The sequence below is a fragment of the Solea senegalensis genome, unplaced genomic scaffold (assembly GCF_019176455.1).
Source record: "Solea senegalensis isolate Sse05_10M unplaced genomic scaffold, IFAPA_SoseM_1 scf7180000017240, whole genome shotgun sequence".
NCBI lineage: Eukaryota > Metazoa > Chordata > Actinopteri > Pleuronectiformes > Soleidae > Solea > Solea senegalensis.
Window position 1 is genome coordinate 20,144 of NW_025322299.1, and position 26,136 is coordinate 46,279.

Sequence of the window (26,136 nt, forward strand, 5' to 3'; positions counted from 1 at the left end):
TTTATTAATGGCATTTTCACCTTCGCTTCTCACTCATTCCCCGTCACGTTATCTCCAACACTTGTTGTTAGAGTGTTTTAGCTGCAGCTGGTGACACAGGTAACTCACAGGGCGAACGATGCTAAACACCTCTAACTCCTTGTTAGTTGGAGCTTTAAATAGCTTTTAATAAGAACATTTGGATCTATCTGAGGTACACACGAGTGCGTGTGTGTAGTTTGAGTAAAAACGACTAAGCAGATGGTGTGTTTATGGGTGTACGGGCGTCCACGGCACAGCTTTTGATCGGATGAATTATAAATACACTATTCACTCACAATATGTCGTTATTGTGTCACCGCATTCTCCCATTTATCTCGCAATAATGGAAATTACAATAGCATGATTTTTTATGTATGACCTTGATGGTTTCACATTAGTGGGTCTCCACAGAGTGATCGCTTATAATGGAAAATTGGTGCTGAGAGAGCTAATGTGCTGAACACAAACAGATGTCAACAATATTATTTCTGTACATCCTTGAATTGTTGTGTTATAGTACAGTGTATTCTAGCATTAAATCTCCATGCATCTTCCCTGGAAATACACCCTTCACACAGATTTCCTTATTCCAGCTCGCACTCGACTTGTTTTCCTTTCAACATTGATGGATTACATATGCAGCAACACATCACACAGCATTTGGGAAAAGACACAGCGACAACGTAGCGGAAAACTCAGATGCAGAGTAAAATTTTCCAGCATCTTCCAAAAAGGGCTTCGAAACCTCAGATGTTTCAAAACAGGAACAGATTAAACAGCCAGAAGTACTGCTTCAGCAGCGATTTTACACACTTTGTCAAAGCGCTCTGGTAACCCTGTCTGAGAGTTCCCATGGCAACCGCATGGCTCATGTCACTCACAAGTATTTTAGCGGCGTGAGCAGAGGATTCTTGTTAAGTTTTGGTAAATAGCTGCTTTCTGTTTCCACTCTATAAGGCGTGACGGTAGAAAGAAAGTAGGACAGGAGATGATGCAAGGACGGGCTATTTATTTATTCATTTATTATTATTATTTTTTTTTTTACAAGGAACCATAATTAGTTGGCACAGTGCAGAGAAGGAAGAAACTCAAACACGACTTTTTTTTTTTCTCAGACAGCTTTCTTCATGAAACACGTCTTTCAACCTATTTTTAAGTCCTTGAATGCGTCGGAAACGAGCATGACACAGACATGATTTATGCATGAGATGTGCTTGTTTGGCCAACGCTGTTGGAAGAAGCCAATAGAAGAAATCCTCTCTGCGCTGGAGAAGTGGTACGATTTTGAATTTTTGTGAAGAGAGCAGCCACACGTCGTCAGAAAATCACACAAAGCTGTAGAATCACAAGATTAAACATATGCTCCGAGAGACATTAAATGCATACTGTGTTCAACTAATTTGATATATTCTTCACTTAATTACATTCCTAGTCAGTTTTTCACAAAAAAGTCTACCAATTGATAAGCATATTATATTAGTTTGCTGAGGAGTTTCTCCTTATGTTGGACGTTAAGTCACATTTTAAGTTTAGTTATCTATCAGTGATGCAGCCTATATGAAAACTCTATATACACTTACTCGAATACCTTTAGCAAAACCATATGAAAGGGTACTACAATGTTTGTATCCAGAAACACATAATGAAGTTCCCCGCCCCCTTTTCTACTGAAAAGCACTGCATCATCTGTATCTTTATCACTGAGGCATATTTACAATTTCTGCCTGAGCGACCTTCTTTTAACAACATGCTCTAGGAAGTTACACTTTCTTTGGTTCACTCACTATGAGAGAGAGAGAGAGAGAGAGAGAGAGGGAGAGAGAGAGAGAGGGAGAGAGGGGAGGGAGAGAGAGAGAGAGAGAGAGAGAGAGGGAGAGAGGGACACATTCTGCACCAGTGCTCTTTGCATAGTTTCAGCTCCAAGCAAACTTGTGTCACTAACAACAAAAAGATAAGACCAAATGAGATATAATGCTTATTAGGCTTGGGTCTCTATCACAACACAGCAGACAGGAGCTCTCCCTTTTTTGGGGGGAAGCTGTCTGGGGAGTTGCCAGGCAACTGAAGCTGTAGGCAGCGGGTGGCCCCAAAGCGGTGGCGATGGCAGTAAAAGTGCCGGTTCACTGTCATTTTTCACAGCATTAGCCCTCTAACGGGATCACTCTGGGAGGGCTGGAGCGGGCACAGTACTGGCAGATTGTCCATGGAGAGATGCAGCTCGATGAGGCGATAAAGGGGGTGACGGAAGGAAGAGGGAGAAAAGATGAAGGGTGGAATGGAGGGATAGGAGTGAGAAATATGGATGGAAGATGGAAGGTGAAATGAAGGGAATAATAAAGAGATAGCAGGATTGATGGCAGGAAGGGGACATGGTGAGGTAAGACAAATAGATACTGTCAATACCACCTCAAAGAGATATGAGAAGATTAAGGAAGAAAGAAATGAAGAAATAACAAGAGAGCAGATGGAAAAGTTTAAAAAAAAATACAAAGAGATTGAAAGGAGGGGGTAAAAGTTTTTAGACAAAGCTACTCAATGTGGATACTCCTCCTCTGCACCTGTTTTCATTGTATCTTACTTCTAAAAAGCTGGGAGTTGAGGGCTCATTAAAAAACAAACAAAAAAACATTTTTTTCTCTCCTGGGTTTGATTCTATGGCAGTATAGAAAGTCAATGCAAATATGTACAAATTTCTGTATAAATGTAAAAAAAACCTTTGTCTCTTTGTGATGAATTATGGCTTTGACTTACTGAAAGTTGATTTTGTTTACTAGTTTTGAATTATTAAGACACCATGCAAAGGATGGGAAATGCATGTAAGAACAAAAACACAAAACAAGCAAAACAACAACAAAAAATATCCATATAGACCCATGTTTTATCAACACTGGGGCTTCATTTCTCATGTTCTCTTTACAACATGAGGCTATGTGGTCTTGTGGAGAGCAAGAACACAGAAAACAGCAAGTAAGGATGAAATGGACAGTGTGTGTGCTCCTACATACAGTGCCTAACACATTTATTGGACAACTGGTCATAAAAACCAGAAAACATAAAGATTTTAGAAATCTTTCCAAAACTTGTTATAAATTAAAAATGTAAGTGTTATTTATTTGGCAAATAACAAACTGAATTGACCTTTTGATACCCAAATTTGAGTCCTCACTGGGCTTCTTCTCTGAGAAGTCAGAAATTAATCAAGCAAAACATTCACTAAATCACTAAAACTACTTTTTCTGTTCAGGACATCTGTTTGACATCTTAATCAAGAAATATTAATGTGCTTTACAATTTTTTCTGTTTTTTTTTTTTGGAAAACAGTACATTTGAAAATTCATGGACAAAATATCAGTTTGGTTAAGGAGCTTCTACAAACTATACTGGTGTATGAACCATTACAAAAACCTAATTTGGGGTAGCTGTGGCATAAACCTTACATTGGGAGGCGGTCTAATACATTTGTTAAGCACTGTACATACAGGCATATGAGCTATTATCTAACTCTGGCCCTCAAACTTAAAACTGCAACAAAGGAGGAGTTGAATACTGTGTGGAGATTTAGACTTCATGCACTTTATGTCACTTTGTACTGTGTTTAAGTGAAGAGAATGATGAAGGGAAAGCCATGGAGAATAGAGGATGACTCTCTTTCTTTACCATTCTCTGCAATAGATTTTTTTTTTTGTCCTCGGGGAAGATTGTAAAAGTTTTATCATGAAAAGACTGCACAGAATAATTGTGTTGTAATTACTCCAGGGATTTAATCATTTACATTTATGCACACTGAGGCTTTTTGAAAGATCTCCCAGAAACAGTATGCAATGTCATATGTTGTGTCTAGAATAGGAATAACAAATGTTTAGATTTTCTGATTTGTGATTGGTAATCTGTTTAATGTCAGCGGGGTTAGATGCACAGAGTACCAGCCCCACCAACTGTTTGCCTGGGCACAGAGACAGGGAGATGCACACTAATACAGTGTTGTCGAGAGATGTCACACAAACACAAACACATTATCCTCTGTAGCACCAACTGTTTTCATATGTGTAAATGAAGACATTTTTAGAATGTGTCACATGCAGGACTTCAGGCATGGGTGGAGGAAATGCCCTTTGAAATGCCCTACCAACCCCATCATCCTGCCACATTACAGGAAAAAAGAATAATTAGATTTTATAGGTTAGACAGATGAAACAGTATAAGACTTAAAAGCCTGGCAGTTAGTGGACAGTCAACATTTTCAAACGACTCTGCTCTTTCAATGCAATTACTGTCCAACAAACAGGATACAATTGGGAATACAAGTACTTTTCCTTGTTGAAAGTGCTTTTCGAAGAGACCCCCAAAAAAGTTTCCTAATCTCTGTGACTGTGTAAAAAAAATGAAGAAACTGTAGTTTGCAGAGAAAAATGTCAAAAGGACAGATTTATTTAAAAAGAATAAATAAGGGAATGTAGAAAAAGCAGGACAAGAGATAAGTAGAGTGGCAGAGTGAGAAAAACAAAACAACAAGTCAGGAGCACAGAGTGCAAAGAGATGAAAGGATTTCATGTCTCATCCAAGAGTCTTCTTTAGTTCTGAATAACTGGTGAAAAAATCCAGGTATTTAGATTCTGAAGGCTGGAAACCGTGTCTAGAGAGTCGTTAAGTTAAATAATGCAGACCTTTCACCCCTCTGACCCAGTTTCAGGTTGTTGGTTTCACCTGAGTCAGAAGAGCTCTGCTCACACAGGTGTCCACCTACACCTGAGGAACAAGGGACTCTTTGTGATGATGAGAATGTTCACATTCTGGCCAGGGAAGATGGATGGTTTAAAAGAGGACTGAAGGAAGACAAAGCCATTAATGTCAACCGGGAGAAAATCACTCAACAGAGCAGGTGGACTAAAACACCATCTACAATGCTGTCCTGACCTCGGAACAAAAAAACAGCAGAACACAACAGAACAACAAAGGTGAACTCTTAACACTTTAATCAAGCTAAGGCCATAGTCTGACTATGACACGGGACAACTTGCCAAGTCTGACTATACATGCAGAGGAAACAATTGATTTATTGGATGTGTTTGTCTGACCGTCTCCATAGATGGTGCTGTATATCTCTATAAAGTATTGAATCAGTTTCCTGTTGACCTTTACGTCTCAGAAAAACAAACGGTGAACAGCGAGATGGACGGTAAAATGGATGGTGCTGTGGTTCTGTATGTTTCGTACCTGCTGTACATGTTAATCGTGAAACGAATTAGATGGAGCATGGCTCTGTGTTGTCAGAAGAAAGACGCCAATGACGCCATATGATTTCCGTTAACAGCACAGTTTATATGTCATCTCCTTCTATGTCTGGGTCAAATCCCGGGGAGGAAATGTCAATGCATGTGTAAAACACTAAGTCAAACTCCAGTCTAACTAAGTGTATACATGCAGGAGTAATAGGACTATGAATCACATCCAGATATGTTAGTCCGACTAAGACTAGCTCAATTTTAGTTGGACTAACATGTTTACATGACATTAAAAAAAACAAATTATTGTCTTAGTCTGACTAAAATCACACATTTAACATCCATGTAAAGGCACGTGATCTAATGATCCTCTGTCACACCTCGACTCAGGTGAATCCAACAACCTGAAATTGTGTCAGAGGAGTGAACGATCTGCATTGTTTAATCTGACGTCTCCCTACACAGGTTTCCAGCTTTCAGAGTCTAAATCCCTTTGGATTTTTCCACCAGTTTGTCAAAACGGAGGAAGCCTCTTGGATGAGAGGTGACACGTCTTCAAACTTAACTCAAGCAAGTCCAGTTGCCTACGGACAGAACCTTCACAGACAAGAGAGGATGAAAGGCTTCCCGGTGCCAGAGTGAATTAAAGGAAATAATTTGAAAAGCTGTGAGCTCTGTTTCTATCAAATCCTGAGCTGCAATAATGGCCTCCAGACAAGCAGACAGGAGAAGTGCATAATGGCTGATGAGCTCCGCCAGTTGGATTGGGAACCTCATGCCAAAAAGAAAGAGTTTGTACAGCTAGATTTCAATCCTAAACCTAATTCTGAATTTACAGACCACAGCTCCTGAAAAACAACAACCTATGATCCTAATCTTTGTAACCTGTTTCTCACATGAATAATGCATTTGGTTGCGTGAAACAACCAATTGTTGTCTTCCTCTTTTTTTTCTTCACAGAGATGCACCAAATTCCCCCTTTTAATTCATGTTGTTTAATTCATGTCCTGATTTAAGTGCGGCCAATTAGTTTTTTGTCACAGCACAGTTTGGTTGGAAACTGCTTCAAAAAATGCAGCTTTGTATGTGCTCAATTTTATCGGTTAACTACTGCGTATGAAGAGTCACGAGAAGAGAGCGGAAGAAAGACAAGAAGAAACCAGTGTTTGCAGAAAGTGAAGGAGGGTGTGAGGGAGGCGGCTGCTCCCAGCTGAAGCTGACCTACATGCAGAAGGGCCGTGGTGGCAGAGCAACAAGACCCCGCTGGCAATCCAAGCCATGTGGGTCTCAGCCATCCCACTTCTCTGTGTATATGCATGTGTGTGTATGAGTGCGTTTTACTGTCGTGTCCTCGTCACACCGGATGTAGTGGACCAGGTTATTCCACTCCAGTGAATCCTCACAAATGTTATTCCGGCTCATTAAAGAGCAAACAATGAGGTAGAGTCAGGAAAGAAAGAGAATGCATAGAAAACCAATAATAATAAATCATAAAAAAATACAACCAAACATTATTTTTCTCTGTTCAATTAGCACTTCAGTCTTTCAACTGTAATATTTATTAAACTACAGAATTCTTATCTCACCTGTCTTTGTATGTCTGTCTGCATTTTAATACTTCTGCTTGTTCAAGCATCCCCTTCTCTTCTTTTTTCATACTAGCTGCAATGCTATTTGAAAAATAATAATGTTCTGACCACCAGCCAGCCAGCATTGGCAGTGGCATGATGAAATTGTAAAAGTATATATATATTTTTTTTCGTTACCTCTTCTTTCTTTAAGAAATGTCGTCAGGTCAAGTTTTTAAAGAGAGAGAGAGGTGCCAGTGGTGAAAAAAAAAATCTAAATATTGTACCAACACTTCAAAAGAAACTTCAAGGAAAGGGACAGAAGTATTGGAATTAGATTTGTGTCAATATTTCTGTAATATATAGATTTAATTATTCAAAAATATTGTATTTTATTCTTTGAAAATACATTTGTTCTGTGCTCTCCCTGATTTGATCTTTGTGTCGTGTTTTTTTGTTTACGATTCTGACCATGGGCGGGCCTTAGGAAACTGCCTGATGATTGGCTACTGAGTTTTGGAACGACAGCTAAATGGACCGGAAGTAGTCACAGGCTTGGAGTGGCTGTTCGACTGGAACACGTTCCCCAAGTTTTCCCCGTCGACACCCGACAAAATCTGACAAATCTTTATAATCTGACAAACGTTAGAACTTAAAAGTTTCAGACGTGAAAAGTGCTGTTTAAAAATATTGACACAAATCTAATTCCATACAGAAGCTTCAACCTCTTCAACACACACATGCACACACGCAGACTGAAGACAAGAGCACAGACATTCATATGCCGCACAGGGACTTTAGATATAGAAACAGACGTAGTCACCCATTTGTGTATTTTTACAAAATTATAGCATAATGGTTTTTCTGACCTGGCTCACACACACACTTTGCAACTCCCTGGGTTCCAGTAGGGAGCTGCCTTAACTGATTTATGAAGGACTAAATGCGTCATTAGTGTAAGCAGCTAACCCTGAACATTGGGCTCATTAGAATATGCAAATACTGTGGTATAGCTCAGCAGCTCCCTCTGAGCTGAGCGGAGGCCTTTTTTACATCACAGGCTCCAAGTGTTTTTATAGCTGCTATTCTTTAACATAACTCCCCGTCATAGCGTTCACTTTCATCAAAGTGGCCATCTGCACGCTGCCTATAGCTTAGGGCTGCACGTTGCATGTAACTGCAACGGCCTTATGTCACTGTTAGCAAAGTTGCAGAGAAGGTAGGTACATCGTTACGGAAGTTTGAGCAGTGCTGAGGGATTAGGTTTATAGAGAGAGGTGATATCACGGCAGAGAATACTGTTTATGGGATATGTTTACTGCCGGGTGGAGGGTGCATTTCTTTAACGGTTTGAGCGGAGGATGCCATTCAATGTATGTATCAATTATGGCTTTTCGATTAGTGATAGTACCTGGTACTTTTTTTTTAGTACCTGCTCTCGTGAGGTTCCAAGAGAGCTGAGTCGATACTAACATGACGTGGACGGACTGCCAACCACTGATTGGTCAGAGAGTGTCGTCACTGGAAGAGTCATGAGCGCGACGACCGACACAGGAATCAAACCAAACAATGTGGAACAGAAGATCAGGTAAAAAATACTTAAAAATCCTCTGGTATGTGTCGCGTATAAAATGTAGTAACAACAGTTTTGTGTGACACTGCCCAGTACCGAAACCATGTAATCGAGCTGTGCCAAGTTGTGCTAGAACTATTGAGTGGAAAAGCTTATTCCCCATCAGTCTGAAAGAGCTCATAATTGGTCACTTACAGGTTCGTACTTTTAATTTGAAGGTCTTATAGGACATGTTTACCTGCGGCAATGTTTAACACATGGGTGACCTGTCTGATTTACTGCAGCATTTCTGTTCACCCTCTGTTAGAAACACTTCCAGTTTAGCTTTTTAATGGAACAAGACCTTAGTTGTGTTGACACTTAAGGTATTATCTATGTTTACATACATACGGTTTTATCTGATTTATCTAAAGAAATATAACAAAAGCTTAGGTGTTATCAAGCTGTCGCTGTTACGTGCAAATATCTCTCAAATGATTTGACTGCTGAGGATGTTTTCCTGGTTTCCATATTTAAAAGGCCTGTCAGAAGCAAGGACAGGACAAAAGCAGATTCTGCTCTGCTAATCCCCTGCTTTAACACTGTGATGACACTATATTAGACCACCCAGGATTTGTGGAAAATAAGCCTAAATTTGCCCCTCCCTATTACCCCAAAAAAATGAAACTGTCCAGCCCAAGCAAACACTCTCCCTTTACCTCCTGGGTAGCAATCTTTATCTGAAGAGCCATAATCAGGATTTGTAGTTCTGGAGAAGTTCATAAATCCTGGTTGGGGACAAAACCATCAGATATGACAAGTTACTCTCACATATCACCTCACTCTTATTCCCCATCATCATCCTCCATCTCTCACACTCTCATGTCCCTCCCAGCTATTTCTCATTTAGTAGCATCTTTTTCTTTCTTTTTTTTTTGCCTGGCATCCCTGTCCTCATTCTGGCCTGTTTGTCAGAAGGTCAGTTGATGATGACTCCAATCATCTGTAGGAGGACAGGCAGTCCACTCCATGACAGATTGACACAAGCACAACATATTTCAATCTATATTTCCTTCCAGAAACAACACACACCTCTGAGCCATTAACAGTAAGCGTCCACCCGTGATGCTTATCATACATCTCATTTCACTGGCAAATGTTGTATACATCATTCTGCTCCAGATGCTGATTGAAAGGCTAAAAATGACTTTCACTGATGACCTTTTCCTGCTTTTTATTTCCACTCCACTCTTTCTCATCTCATTCTTAATCGCCCCCTGTCTATTATTTTTGGTATGGCTCCACACAGAAACAGCCTTTGGTGCCTCCGCTCCCTTCCTTTGTGTGTGAATTAGTGGTAGTAATTATGGACCACAATACAGTGAAATAAAAGCCAAGCATCATTATGGCAGCAATTGCCTTTTTTTACTCCACCTGCTTTACTACATTTCCCATCATCCTTTGTCAAACAAATGTGTGCCAGAAAAAGGCTGTGTGCCGCCAGGAAATAATTCCCATTGTTCTCCATTCACACCCCCGCCTGTTTACACATCTGATACGAGACCTTCCCATTATGTCACATAATCTTCCTCAGGAAATTACCGGAAATTATCTGCCATGTTAAACATTGACTGAACAAGTGGACGTACTGCATTTTAACCCGCCGAGAGTGAGCGCGATATGTGCACAGAATGAATGTGTGAATTTGCTTGCACATGGTTCCCGCTTCAGTACCTAATAACATCAAATGCAAGACTGATTCAACACAATAAGAATGAAGACTATAAATGACCTATTTCAACCATGGAAATGGTTTCCTTATCCTTTGTTTAGAAAGAGACAATCAGCTGGGGATATACCCAACAGAAATGCAACACCATTATTCTCTGAACACGGTGTCATCATGGTATTTGATTAACCATTTGCATATGGACAGTAATTGGAATCCCTGTACTTCCAGTAGAGGGAAACCACACCATCTTCTTTTAAGGAATGTGTCTCTCCATGTCTCTTTCTCTCTACTTCTCCCTGTGTCCCTGCAAACTGAGAGCAATAATTGAGTCCTTTGAGGCCAACAGTTGCCATGAGCCCTGTGTTGTGGCTGCTTAATTGGCTGTGTTATTCACAAGCGTAAACCACTGTGTACTGTACTGTGTTAGTGCTAGAGACCTGCGAGTGCCGCTTGTCTATTTTTCCAAGGGAGTAGATGGCTAATATTTATAAAGACTGCAATTTAGCATCTTAACCTATGCATATACTATGAATTTGTTTCTTTAATGGAGACAGTATCATCTTCAGCTCATAAACCTTTCCTTTTATATGTTGTTATAACTCTTGTTATTTCTATTCCATTATCATTTTGAAAGTTGCATCATCTATTTCTTTCCTTGTGCGCCCCTGTCTTCATCTGTTTCTACTTTTCTTCATTTTTTTCCCCCTACTGACCACCATTTAAACTCTCCCACTGATTTATTTTGTCATTAAATATTTGTAACTGCACCAAATCCTTCTTACAGTAAAAATCTGCCAGAAAGTGAAATTCTGCCTGGTCTCTAATGAACCCTCATTGACTTGCATGAGGTAAATTAAAACCATCAACAACATTTTCATTTGATTTTTGAAGCAAACATCTCAATCTCAAACTGCAATTCTTTGTAATTTGTGACAGGCTACTTAAACGGCTTGTAAGGACGGATGTTTTCTGCAGTACAAGCTTTAAAAGCTTTTCTGTAATTATGTTTTGTTGACACAAATAAAGTGGACAACCTTATTTTTAACCTTGTATGCTCACTAGCTGAGGTGGAAGGACATTAAACCAAAAGCAAACTAAAGCTTAAAATTTAGATACTAGTCAACACTTAAAGTGCAGTATAGCTTACAGTTCTTGTTCTTATAACTCTTTCCATCTTTCCCTATGACTGATACAAGCAATTCATTTTTGTTGTCTCCCCAAATCTTCCTACTCTCAACTCTAATTTTATTCCTCTCGCTTAGCCACATGTTTCATTCTGTCCCTAGGTTTTACATTTTTTTGATCCATAATACTCTGTATTGTTTTGCTGCCTGTAGTCTATTCAAATCCCCTCTCTATTCCCCCTGTTCTCTGGTCCAAATCCATCGCCTGTGGCATTTGGCCTTTCACTCAAACTTAGGGAGACACCTAATGAAGCAGAAACGCAGCAGCGCTCTGCAGGAGCCCTGTGATGTACTGACAGAGCAGGAGGGAAGCAAACATTCAAATAAAAACATAAAACATATGCACATGCACCGTCACACACAGCTGCAAAGGCACAATTGAAAAAGAACTCCCACATGCGAGCGTGAATGTGCCAGGACCGAGTAGTGACAGGAACACGTCTAGCGACGCCACACTGACGACAGGGAAGAGAGCGTTGTATGATAGGAGCATCAATAACAGCCTGCATGGGCTGACAAAATGAGTTCAATGCCATTGGCTTAATATGACAGCCCTGCCAACACCTCACACCCTCTCCATGGAAAATGCACGCATACATGCGCATACCCACACAAGCATGGGTGAGTCAGACGCTCCCAGGGGCATCTCTCCACCTAGGTTAAGCTTGGCTTTGACAAACACAACACCTTATGGTCCGCCACTGGTGCCCGAGGTGAAACAGCAATACAGACACTATCCCGATCCTATCCCTGTGTTATCTTGAACAGTACAAACGCGGCGACAACATCTTAATGCACTCGGTATACAGCACAATGCCCAGAACTTGTGGTAGACTTTATCGAAAGCCAGTAACAGATTCACACCTTCTATTGCTCGTGTTGATCGCTTGGCTAAATGTGTGTAAGAAAGAGCTGGTGTATAAACAGCAGTGTGTGTGTATACAGTACAGGCTGATCAGCCCTCTGCTACACCAGCAGCAGGCAGTAAATCCATAGGATCCTAACAGACAATTACTTGAACTGTCATTGCCTGCCTGCCTGCCTCCCCCAAGGACAGCAACCAGTTGTGACCAAGAAGGACGTGGCACTACCAGTGACCACAGAGGAGGATCCCACCTGCCAGTAAGCAATCAATCAACGTACACAACTAAACTACAAGATCAAAAATATCAATAAACACACTCTGTCCCAACTTAGCTGAGGCACAGACAGAAACTGGTGTTTACATAGTTATAAGATATATGTTCTTCCACAAGCAACCCATACAAATAATGCTGCCGATAAAGAACAAACAGAAGCAGATTAATAACATCAACAACCCCGCTCCACCCACACACCTAAATTTCGTCAAATTTAAGCCCTTTTCCTCACCAATCCAATCAGTAAATAAACCCATTGGGTCTTTTTCAGTCGTGGCAAACCGTCCCTCCTGTTCAGTTAAAACAATGCCAAGAGAGTCTCCACTTAGAAAGGAGGTCAAAGCACAAGACAGACACTTTTTTTTGTGTTCACATTTTAACCAGAACACACAAGTTTTAGTGTGGCAACCTGGTACAGTGTGTCCACATACCTGTCCAATCTGTTATAAACTTATAAAGAGGTGACCAAGGAACAGATATAACTGATGTAAAAATAAAAAATAACAATGCATCTCATGTCACAGTAAATTTCCTGAGGCCCCACACTTTTCAAAGCTAAATCCAAGCAATAGAAATTTCACTGGCACTCACAGTAATGCATATCAACATCTCTTTGAATTGTGCCATGTGCCATCGAGAACCAGCAGAGTGTGAGCCACATGCAAAAATTCAGGAATATAAAAAGAGGCGAGGCAGTGCATGACAAAAAGAGCAGCTGATAGCGTTTAAAGAAACTTGATATATTTGTGTGTCTTTTTTTAAAAATTATAAATCATTTCACAGCTAAAAGATTTTGGGATGCACTTAAATCCTTAGGAGCCACATTTGTCCAACTTTTTGACAGACAACTAAACCATGATTAAACAACTTATCCAATGGCCAATCACAATGAAAAAGATTAAGGAAGAACATTTAGTATTAGTATTGCACACCCTTGCAGTTGTGATAGTTAGAAGAGATGCATTTTGAAAGTGAAGCAGCAGAGGCTGTGAAATCCAGACTACGAGTTCCTAATATGAGCCAAGCTCATGATCAATACACTCAAATGAATGTAAAACTTTATGCGGTCTCCCTTCAAACATGCCTTCTGTTCATCTTTCAAGTCCAAATGTCCCCTTTTGTAGTCCCATTAAGAAACAGACATAGACAAACACAGAGGGTGGGGGGGGGTGGGGCATGATGTGTCCAGAAACGGAGGGATCACTATCTACAGTGTATAAGATCAAGCAATCGAACAGGAGGAAGACGATTAGCGAGAATGTGAACCTCCAGCAAGGCAGAGTAATAGCTTCTCTCTGATGTCCCGACCACATGGAGCTGGCAGTGTGACAGAGGGATTATCATTATTGTCAGATGGTGGTTGTTTTCGAGGCTCAGCTGGTTAAGTTTGGCCATCAGGATCATCACCAGGTGCCGCCATGTCGTCCCTGGGCACAGACCCACCATTGGAGGGCACTGCAGTGTTGGTGCATTCTCTAGCTGCCAAATGCTGTGACTAGAATAATGGCTGAAAACACAGGACACCATATTTTTCTTTTTGCACGTAGAGGATGGTGCCAGATTTGAATCACATCAGGATTGTTTCTGAATGAAAAAACAAGGACGTAAAGGAGGAAGGTAAGCAGAGCGAAAAGGTATTAAAACAAAACCAAATAAAAAGCAACATAGGAAAGAAAGCAAGAAGAAGTGTAGAACATAGTCTGAACTGTTTGAGCATGTTTCCTTGAGAAAATGTAGCCCAAAATGTAAGAATAGAATTTACACTGTGATTGAGGCAAATTAATTAAAAACCAATGCCTTTTTAATTATACCCAGCTATCCCAGACAGATGAGCCCACTGATGCATTCTGTCCCTCACTGTGACGCTCACCTAAGCTCCTCTGGCACTGTCCCACTTTCAGTCCAACTTCTCTCCAGTGTCTCCAGTACATATAAACGTACATGATCTAAAGAAACGTCACCTTGCAGATAAAATCTTTAGCCCTCCTTTGGTTTCCGTCACTGTAATTCCTGTACTTTTGCATTCTCGCTATATTTTATTCTCACACTATGAACGTTACAGGCATCTGTACTATGTGAGATTTGACATTTCTTACATCTTTTACTGTACTAATGTAAAAAAAAAGCATGTAAGTACTTCGGAGAAACTTGGGACTCCACTGCAACATAATGTTACTACTCCCTGGCTGCCACTTTTCATTTTTCCCCTTTTATAGGTGTAATGAAGAACAGCAAGTACATCTCTCTGCCTCCCTCTTCCTTGCTCCCTCTCATATCTTGTCTTTCCATTTCTGTGCCACCGTATCGATCCCCTGGTCCAATCAGGCTCTTGTGGCTACGTGAATCTCATTCTGAGGACATGGCAGCACATTTAATCTGTGCACAAATCAATATCAGGATGTCTTTTGGAGGAATGCAAATTGTATACGTATTTACATATTAAAGATGTTTGATAGGCATGTCTGAAAATTACATCAATTAGGTGTTAAGTATAAGCAGAGATTGGGTGTTGAGTTTGTAAACCAAAGCTTTCACCAGCACTTTCTATTAACAGATCTGCAAACATGTTAGTGCTGACGTAGTTAGAGGTTTGTCCTGGTAACACACGGAGAATGACAAATGTAAAAAGCAGACATGCTATTTAAAGATATGGAAGGATACTGCGTAACCTGACATTTCACTGCACTTACAGTACAACACTCTATATACAAGGACTGGTGCACTGCTGTTCCGGCTAATTTAAAACTTCCATCGTCTACACACACACACACACACACACACACACACACAGACTTCAGTTACATTGACTTAGATTCATTTCACATCAAGAACATTACATTACTTGGATTACTACTGGCGACTACTACTATACAACATGTATTCGCCTTAAAATGTAGTGATTTATGCTATGGGGACTCCCCATAATGTGACTGTGTTAACAGATTTAGGTTCCCACAACATAAGTAATACTTAGAACACACACACAAACGGCAAGGGCTTATAAAATGTAAGGAAAGGCAAGTCTGCGTTTCTACCTCCGTTCACTATGAAATATCAAAGTGGTGATGTCAGGTAAAAGTCAATATTGCTGCTTCACACCTTCTGTGCTCGCAATCGAACATCACTATCTTCCTCGCCCTCTCATCATTCTCAGCCTGACCCTCCCTCCTCTCTCCACCCTTCAGGCTGTCCCTGTCTGCTCTTAATGACCACTGAATATAAATAAATGAGCTGTGTAAAGTTGCAGTGCACACTTTTCACCGTTACATCAGATTATAGCGCAGCACTGAACACAGACACAAGGTGCCAGGCCTGGAGAAGACACACATTTGTTTAGGCTCTGAGGCTAAGAGGTAGACATACACTATATGGACAAAAGTATTTGGGACTGTACTGATGTATTTAAATACATATACACTTTTTCCCCAGTTTTTTTTGCAGTGTTTCTATGTGAATTTGGCACTGATGCTGAGCCTGGCTCACAGTCTCTGTTCCCGTTCATTCCAAAGGTGCTCGAGCTCCGTGTAGGCCAGTCAAGTCCCTCCACACAACACTTGTCAAACCATGTCTTTATAGTCCTTGCTTTGAGCAGTATGACACAGTCATGTTGGAATAGAAAAGGGTCTTCCTCAAACTGTTGCCACAAAGTTGGAAGCACAGCATTGCCCTTCACTGGAGATAAGGGGCCTAAAGCCCAAAGTCTGTTTGAAACACCTGAATTCAATACTTAACGTCAGTAAAGTGCATAAACAAACACATACAGACACATAAATGTACATGCAGTGGTCACAGCGCACACTCGGTGCTGCATTTTGTCAGTGAGGTTAATTATTGGACAGATGGCTATCAGTGAGGTTGAGAGGGTGTGGATGATGAGAAAATGCTGGGAATGACATACCTGACAGATAATGACACCTCGTATGTGAACACACATGAACAACGCATTTACATGGGCAGGTGATAAACAGGGGTGCACGCATATAGGCCAACGTACATGAAGCCGGCTGTGTGAGCAAGTGTCTCCTCATCGCCATCTAATCATCCCTCTCTCTGTTCAATCACCTCCTCTCCTCACCTCCTCTCCTTTTCTGCAACCTTCACACCTCCTCTGCAACGCTGCTCTCTCAATAATCCTCAGTGACACTTCTCGCCGCTCAAATCTCACGCAGAGAGCGCCTGCCTCTCTACAGCTGATAATGTGTAATGCGCCACAGAGAAGCAATCAGACGATGTAACGCAGAAATAAACAGGCACTTTGCACATGGCAGGTAATTCATCATTAATGACTGTCATTTTCAGAAGCCGTTACTAGTCCCGGGCCCTTGTTGTTTACATGTCATCATGCTACTGTTACTTATAGAGACATTCAAGGTTTAAAAAAATGAACAGGAGCATTGCATGGTGCAATATCAAATGAAGCAATGATGGTGGACTGCTGTTGACATAATGAGGAAAGCAATGGATGCTTCCATGCAAATTGCTACAATTGTAAATAATGGTACATTGGAAAGTAATAACCATCAACTGCTATGCATAATGTTGTGTGCACAGTTCTTGGCAGCAAAGTCATATTAAAGTAGGCAATAACGGCTATGAAATATCCTCTAAACAGACTATAAATCTGACAGATTTTTTTTTTAAATTAAGACATGTTTACATGGACACAAGTAATTGGAATAAAAGCCTGATAAGAATAATAAAATATGTCACGTAAACATGCCTCTGATCTTACACAGCACATTTGAACGAGGGGGCTGGTATATGTATGCCGATCGCCATTCGGGTCGGTGTTCATATAAACTGTCAATCCAGTCCTGACTTCCTGGTTTGGTGCCATCACGTGTCGGATCCACGCAAACGTGACATATTTCCATTTTGTTACTGCTGTGTTTTCATTCCAAAAAAAGAATAACGAACGGACACAAAAGTCACAGACGTGGAAGAGGAGGAAAATGAGAGAGATAGCTGTCTTCTGTAGCTGTTACTACGGAAGCGGAAAAGAAGTTTTTTCTGCTTCTACTTCTGGAGAATTAGACATTACTGTGCATGTCAAAATAGTGCATTCCGACTTAAAGCTTGATGCATGTGTATACAATCAGATGATTGAATTTCGCGTCCATGTAAATCCTTTCCGAATAAAGACATTTTGCACATGTAAACAAAGCTACTGATAGCTTTTATCCACATATAATACATCTGATTACCACTTAATGGGACCACTTAATTTTACTCCTCTTGAGTGTTTTGTTCCCCAACACCAGCCCCTTCTTTTTTATTTAAAGAGCATTATTAATAATGCCTGCAGGAAAATGAATGCTATGACTGCCAAACTGACAGCAAAAAGGTGTGTGGGCTCAGGTCTAAAAAAGGATGCATGCTGGGATCAAAATAAGTTGAGAATTCACAGGGGTCAAATCCAATCTCACCACGCTCCACTCACATGCCAAAAAAGCTTGTCTGAACTCTTTGAAGAGTCGACTCTGGTGATGACAGGAACAATAGCACGGGTTAGAAGGGGGAGGAGCACAGCGTTTAACCTAGAGGTAGAACTTCACATGCCCACAAACATCTCACTCAGATAGGCCAGAGCACATATATCACAACATCACACCAAAAGAGACAGATGAGAGGAAGGCAGATTTAGACTGCACATATTTGACAACTGACTGACTGAAACTGTAGACCTGCAGGAAAGTGATCTCTTCAGAGTTCTAAGGTTCACTCTGGTTTCCTCCCACAAGTCCAAAAACATGTGACCTGACTGGCGACCTGTCTAGGGGTGTACCCCGCCTTTTGCTCAAAGTCAGCAGGGATTGGCTCCAAGGTCCTCATGTGGACGATAAAGTGGTAGACAATGAATGAACGAATGAATGATTTCTATGGTTCATTAGGGAGGCATCTCCCAAAAGTCTGACAAAAGAAAAAGTGGAAGTATTTTCACTGCCAGTGTAACTGCTTCAATTAAAATCAGCAGCTGCTTAGATAAACTGTTCACACAGCAGGTGTTTCTTAATGCTCTTGTTGCTATCAATCATGCAATTAAACACTTCAATGTCTGCATTTGTCAGCTAAATCAACCTGGAGACTTCTTTCTGGGGCTATATTTTATACATACGGACTCTATCTCAAAGATACCCCCCCTCCCCCCCCCCATATGCAGCACACTACATCACCACATACACACTGGGAGTTTGTCTCATCCAACTCCAGTGAGTCATGTGCGGTGGTGAGGCAGGCACGGTGCCAGCTTGTTGCAGTGCCGTTGGGTTCAATTATCTGACCTTCCCTTCAACTGGTTCACAGGCTTCCTGCTGATGGCAAGTGCTAATCAATGTGACCCTTGGCAGTGTGATGATAAGTGGCAATGACACCACTTATTCTTCCCTTCTCTCTCTTTTCAATCTGCCTTTCATCACATATCTTTAACTTAATCTCTCTGAATGTCTCTACCTCATTGTTATGGCTGGCATGGTGACAGCCGTTTCCTTTCTGGTTTCTTGGCTTCTAGGCTCCTTCTGAATCGTTTGGCTCTCACTAGCTCATTTGCCTCAACTCTTCTTCCCCGGTTATAACCTCCTTTTACCCACCTTTTCTTCTTGCTCTCTCCTCTCAGTCTGCCTCGAGTTACCCTCGAGTCCCCTATCAATCTGTCCCTGTCCTCCTATCATCAACCCTCTACACTGCTAGTGTAAAATTTGCAGTTTGAAGAGGGCTCAAGGTCTTGGGTAAGAGAACTCTTTCATTTAGCTCAATGGATTTGTATTTGTGGGCTCAGACTGCTGAGGCAGCACCAGTCCTTTGTTCAAGCAGTGGCAGAGTGTTCTCATCTCCCCATCACTGTCCGACCTTGGTGGTCTCCTATACCTGACTCCAAGGCAGCAGTTGTGTTCTTGTGTTTGATGTCTTTATATCTGTGTGTGCGCGTGTTGATGATTAAGCGCTCTCTCAGCGAGACACTAAAGTCTCCAGAGGTGCTCGCTGTCCTTGAGGTGAACACGGCTCTGCAGTGTCAGAGCAGTGTGGGTGTGTGTGCAATAGCTTACGGTTTCACATAAAAAGTAATTAAGAATGTGAGTGGAAAAATAATTGCCAGCAGATCTTAATAATATAGTTCTCTTGTCACACAGCTGCTAATATATTCATATATCTGTGGTGCGCAGTTTCTAGAACATTTCACAAGTTACAGCAGTTAGTATAAAGTGGCGTAGTCACTATATCACCTTATATTGTTGTTCTAAAGTAGGTATAATGTTTAACTGGGGAACAAGCACATTCACAAAACATGAGATGCAGAGCCACAACACAAAGTCTGCATTCAATGCTTAGTTATCAAACTGAATTTTTAAAGTTGTTACTTGTGATTAAAGGCGCACACCAGGTCAATGTACACTCACCAGAAAAAAAAAACACCGGTTCAGTTCCTGGCCGGTGCATTTCCTAGTTAACCGTAATTAGAGTATTGTAAGGGACCTGTTTTTAAATATAGAAAGGCCTAAACAACATGCACACCTTTAAAATAACATTTCTCTCCATGCTTTAGTATGTAACCTTTGTTCTGCATGGGACTAATATAACTGGAACGTAATATAATAATATTACTAAATGAAAGTACAAAACTTGGCTTGACAACACATCAGGCAAATGTTTCCCTCCTGACCAATAATAAAGACAAAGAATTAATTACCTAACAAGCTTTGAGGCTGTCCCTGGAAAAGCACTGGCTGAGAATAAGCAGAATGCACTGTTTGGATGTTGTTTTGGATTCATTCACGTTCAATACATTCACGTTCACGCTTTCTCTTCAAGACAAGCAGCTCTGTGAACGATGAAGGGTTCGAACAACAGCGAGAAACATTAGCGTCTAAGTGCATTGTCACCTCACTGCCTCTGGGGCCCACGACCATCATCATCATCATCATCATCATCACAATCAGAGTCACCACTATCATCAAAAGCTGCATTGCTATCTAACTAATCATATCTCTGCCTGCAGCAAGACAAGATAGAGCTGTCTATCCCTATAATCTGTATGTGTATGTGTGTGTGTGGGGGGTGTGTATTCCAGGAATTACTCATGTTGTGGGAACATAAATCTGTTTACACAGTCACATTATGGTGATTTGTCTTCCTTATAGGGACAACAAAGTAAGTTTAAGGTGAAGTTGAATGAGGTTAGGGTTAGGCCAGTAGTAGTTATGGTTAATGTTAGCGTACGACTCCTGGAAATGAATGTAAGTCAATGTCATGTCATTTGAAGTCATGGGAACCAGACTGTGTGTGTGTGTGTGTTTGTGTCAGCTGCTAAGCCATAATAGAATCCTCAGGGCTGTGGATGAGCAGAGCAGAAGAAACAGTGATGGATGTGTCTGGTCACTGGTAGAGGGTGTCTCTGGTACAAAAGAGTGAAAGAAAGAGAACAGCAGACGGAGGGAGATGCGAAAAAAAGAAGAAGAGAGACGTGTGAGAGGGTATAAAACGAAAAGGACATGAAAGACTGACAGACACAGCACGGAAATAAACCACAGCAGTAGTGGTTCTGAAATATGAAGTCTGTAATCATACCTTATTGATAAGTTGTGAATGACAGTGTGTTTAGAAAAGTACCATCACAAACAGGGACATGATGCAAAACGCTAAGACGTCTCACTCTATTTGTTAAAGGTGCATACACATTCAGGTCATCTGTGGTTGTACAGTAGTATTAGATGAGTTCTCTGATGAGAACTGACAGCGGTGTGCACAAAGCAAAGTGAGAAATTTAATTTAGGCCATCAGGTTCCTTTGTTACACCAGATGTGACGTACCACTACCAACATGTTCACTATTTTAAGATGCGCTCAGAACCAGTTAAACATTGAACGTCAGCAATTTATCAAAACTTAGCCTTAACACGTGCCCCCTCCCCCAGATGAACACACACACACACACATACACGTAAATATTGTAATATCTTACAACAGATAAAGTCATAGCTGTATAAGACTTCTAATTGGACAACTGCATACCCCTCAAGCTCAATCTGCTGTTGCCTAGCAACTGTAGTCCAGGGCAGATGTAGAAAAGGTGGAGGGTATGAAAGGTTGGGCAAAAATTGAGAGGAGAGCAAAAAGAGTGGTGCAGGTGATGGTGGAATTTGGGGGGTAATTTAGTGATGCTTGACAGAAAGAGTGAGAGAAAGACGTGCAGCGGGGTGAAAGAATGAAGGGAGAGAGAGAGAGAACACTAAGCACAAAGAGGTAGAGGGAAAGTACAATAAATGGGGTAAATATTGCCAAAGACAATTCCATTTTCAACAGACTCACTCCAAACTCATGTCCAATTTACCATGTAGAGTGTCAACAAGCACGGAACCTTTCCTGGGAGTGCTCTGCTGCATGATTCACAGATGAGGCTATCACCTTACACATCCTGCACACTGCTGTCCCTCACAAGACAAATACAAGTGTATTGCCAAAGAATTACAAAACATGCTGGGTAAATATTCTCCACAAAAAAAATGATGAAATCCTGTGCAAACTGAAACCTCTGTTGACTTGGCAAGATATCCAGTTCCCTCCTTATCTTTCGCTCAGAAAAGAGATCGAGGCAGAGATGGAGACAAAACAAAAACACAGCCAATATGAAAATGCTTTCAAACTTTTGAACAACTTTACTGATTTAATATGCTACACTACGGGGAGAGGGGGAGAAAAAAAAAGTGAAACTAAATCTGACTTAGGGAGGGCAGCACTGACCTATGAATCTGTAGTTGTTTAATCTAGCACTAAAACTGCCACAAACCACAATGTAAAATGCATCTGTTTGTCTTGAACCCATTTCATACACAATTTTCGCCTTTTCGCCCGTCTGCTGCTTTAACATAAAATGAGGAAACTGTCCAGCTGCACTTTTTCAGAATCAATTAGCTCTTAAATGGTTTCAGCTGTTGAAAATGATTTTGAGTATTTCTACTCTTTGTCCCCATCTGACTCGGAGTTCTGCCTTCCAACTCTACCGCATGAATTGCATGCAATTAACATTTGGTAATCAACTGATTCTGTGTCAGAACTATAAATGACTTTACTGGACAATGCTACCCACTTTGTGCCACTTATATATACAGGTATATGTTCTTTTCTTAATTTGATCACAACATAAACATATTCATCATCTGTTAAGATTCAGCACTCTTTATGCAGGCTGAGGTTTTTGCTGTGACTCTGTGATTCTGGCTGCAATGTGTAAAATGTGCACAACTATGAGCAGAAGCAGGTATCCCCAAGGTAAAGCCTGTGACACACTTACTTAGGATATACACCATGGATGAATTCAAAACAAGCCAGTGTCAGAGGTAATAACAGAGGTATGTTTGAGTCATTGAAACCTCCACAATGCCTTCAGACATAGCTACACGAAAAAAATAAGTTTACCAAGACGCCTAATGTCAGCGGTTTCTTATCAGCAAGACAATCTTTGCAAGCAAGTCGATGTAATAGCTTGTTAAGAATGCAGCCATCATTCACCACAATGACTGTTGCAACACATATAGTCAACAACGCCTTACGATAAGTGTCCACAGCAATGCATAACCATCCCTTTGGAGTAAGTGAGTCGCGTTCCTTTTTGTTGTTGATAATAAAAGGGCTACGTGGTTGGTGGTTATCCGTTAATGACCCAGATGTCAGCCAGTGCTAAACCCAGTGTTAACAAATGAGTCCACCTTAGATAATGCTGTCAATGGAATTGTTCTTCAGTCTATAGAATAAAATACTTTATGATTCTCAGCTCTTTTTAGTCATTTAACATCTATGTCTCTCTCCCCAAGATTGTGATTATGCCAGGGTAAATCTCGGCATAATTCAATTCAGACCTTGTTTATCTTTCCAGTCTGTGAAAACACAAAAAAGTGACTCGGAAGAATTACATTTCTTTGTGCTTAATTTCCAAAGAAAAGCATCTACAGTGTGCTTAATTTCCAAAGAATACCACGTTGAGAGTGAAGAGCCAATATGATGAAATGAAATGGGAAAAGGGACTATCCTTTTCACTGCGCAGACTGATAATGAAACAAGAGCAACGTGTCCTTCAGATGACATTCACACAATCAACAGTTGACTGGAACTGCAGCAGACATCCTGAGTGAGAGTGCAGGAGGAAGGGGAGCAACTACAACACTGGAAGATGAGTATGCATGTAAGATGTCTGCAATGAACGTACAAAAGCAGCAATAAAGCATTAATAAAAAAGGTATATACAATGTGCAGTCACTAATGCCATCTCATCAGTTTCAGATATCAATATGGAACGATGAGTGTGAAGTAAAACCTAAATATACTAACAACATAAGGAATGATCATATGGTATTCTGGCATTAAACAACCTGTATTTTTTCAGCAAAACCCTGACATGCTGTTATGGAAGTTTTTGGTTTACAATCACAAACAGTCAGTCTCATGTCTGCCTGACATCGACTCACACAATTCCACACTGGTCATCTGTGTGTCCAGAATAACTTTGCTGGCACACATTAGACTCCCTCTGGCTACACTTTCTACTTTTCTCTCTCCAGACACCAAATCCTGGCTGGACATGGCTGGATCCCTATCACTCCCTTGGAAGAGGTGTTGGAGTTGGAAAACGGAGATGACGATGATGATGTTGGTGAATCAGAAGAAAGAAAAAACAGCAATGTGAGGGAAAATGGGAACCACAAAAAAAAATAAGAGAGCAACATTAAGGCCATAAGCAGGTGCTGGCCAATTTTAGGAGAAGAAAAAGATGGATAGTGTAAGATGGGAGCATGAGGTCTGAAATGAAAAGGGTGTGCAAAGAGGAAAAAGAGGACTGGTAACACAATTCTAATAGAGAAACATCTAGCAGAAGGATGAAAAGAACGATGGATGATAAGGAAAGTTCCAAAGGAAGCAAATAGAAATGTTGAAGAAAACCATTTCAATTAAAGAGGGAGGTTTATATTCATGGGAACACAGGATAGTGTATCAGCAGATGTCTAAGGATTCAAGGAGGAAAAACAGAAAACATGGGTGAAAAAAATATTGCTAATACTGTACCCATTTGTTTGAGACAGTGGTGATTGCTCTAAGACAGCAAGGGAAGCTCGGCTTCCTCTAAAATGTGGCCAAATGTACTGTGTTGTATTTACATTTCAATACAAAACCAGGATGCGCCAGGATGCGATTAGAATGTATCTTAAAAATCAGCTGTTCATCAGGGACGGACCATCTTATGTGATTTTCGTATTCCTGTAGCAGCCTCCACATTAACAATTCCCTGCAGTGAGCTCGATGGTGATGGTGGGACAAATGCGGCAAAAACGTTGCTTCCAGGGAAGCTGTCGTTGTGTGTTATTTGCACGCCGATATAGCCCATTTTTGTTTGTACATATACACTGTAAATAAAAACACTATTATAGCGTTTCCTTGTTCAAGTTGTTTGTTTGCAGAACTTATGAATAAACAACTAGGAAACTGAAATGAGCTTTCCCCTGTTTAAAAGACCAACAACCGCCACTGGTCTGAGCTATTGGGAAATCGAACTGCATAAATACACAAGTATGATGACTGAATGTTTGCTGAGGTTATGTGATGAACTTTCTATTGCATTATCATGTCCAGCGTGTAACATTTAGGAGGGTTTATTGGCAGAAATTGAATATATTGGATACTAAAAACATTTGTTAAGTGTATTAATGCTTTAGAATAAAATGTGTATACAGCTTAAGTGAAGTGAGGCATTTTACACCTCCACTGGTGTAAGTGTAGGCCTATAAATACAGTAGATCCTAATCGCATTTTCCCATATTACTAAACGAATGTATGCAAGCATTATGAAAACAGATGGTGTCTTATAGCGTATGAGCAGCAGAAACACCAGTGTAATCCAAGCACGGCCACTTTAAATGTGTTTTAATGGCACAAGTAAAAACGGATACCCGATATCTGAGCATGAGCTTTACGTTAAAGCCAGCTAATGGAAACTTTAACACTGCACTTTAGTCTCTGGTCTGATCATTGCTGCAGCTCGGCCCTCATGTGCCTGAGGCTGTTGGTGAAGTCACTGTCTCAATGTGATCATGAAGGCTCACACACAAGTCTAATATTCAAGTCAGAAATTTCTAAGGAACATTTTTAATGCTATGGTATGTGTTCAAAGAGGAGATAAATGTGGTATATGAGACTGATTAGCCCACATGGGCTGTGTCTGCTATAGTGTATACCAATTTTTTTTTTATAAAAAAGATGAAAAATATGAAATATGATATTATATTATGGATGAATAGAATATATTAAATATGTTATATATGCTATGAAATACAGTTGTGTGACAAGCAAATAGCAGCAGCAATTCTACATGTGTAAGTGAAAGTCAGAACACAATTTAAGGTTAGCACTGGATAGGGGAATTGCTAATAATGAGGTCCAATTTGAGAGTACTTTCATCAGCGATTCACAAGGACAAAAAGGGAGTAGAGGAAGTAATGAATCCCAACCTCTAAGGACTGCATTAAACCAAAAATGCCATAAAATGGAACAAGAGAAGGTATCATCTGTGAGTACAGAAAATATAATATATGGAAGAGAAAGAGACTGAGATGGTCAGGGACAAAGGGAGATTTACAATATCCTTTTAGACTTGCAAATGCTTTTACTGATTAAACTGAACAGGAAGGAAGGTCATGACATCTTACTTTTTCTATCTAAAAAATAAATAAATGTGAA

General features: G+C 40.6%; 1 protein-coding gene across 3 annotated transcripts in view; it reads right to left on the reverse strand.

Annotated features, from left to right (window-relative positions):
* The window catches only part of gabbr2 (gamma-aminobutyric acid (GABA) B receptor, 2), a 158,240-nt gene that overhangs the window by 12,703 nt on the left and 119,401 nt on the right, over positions 1 to 26,136 (reverse strand). The window lies entirely within an intron of this gene.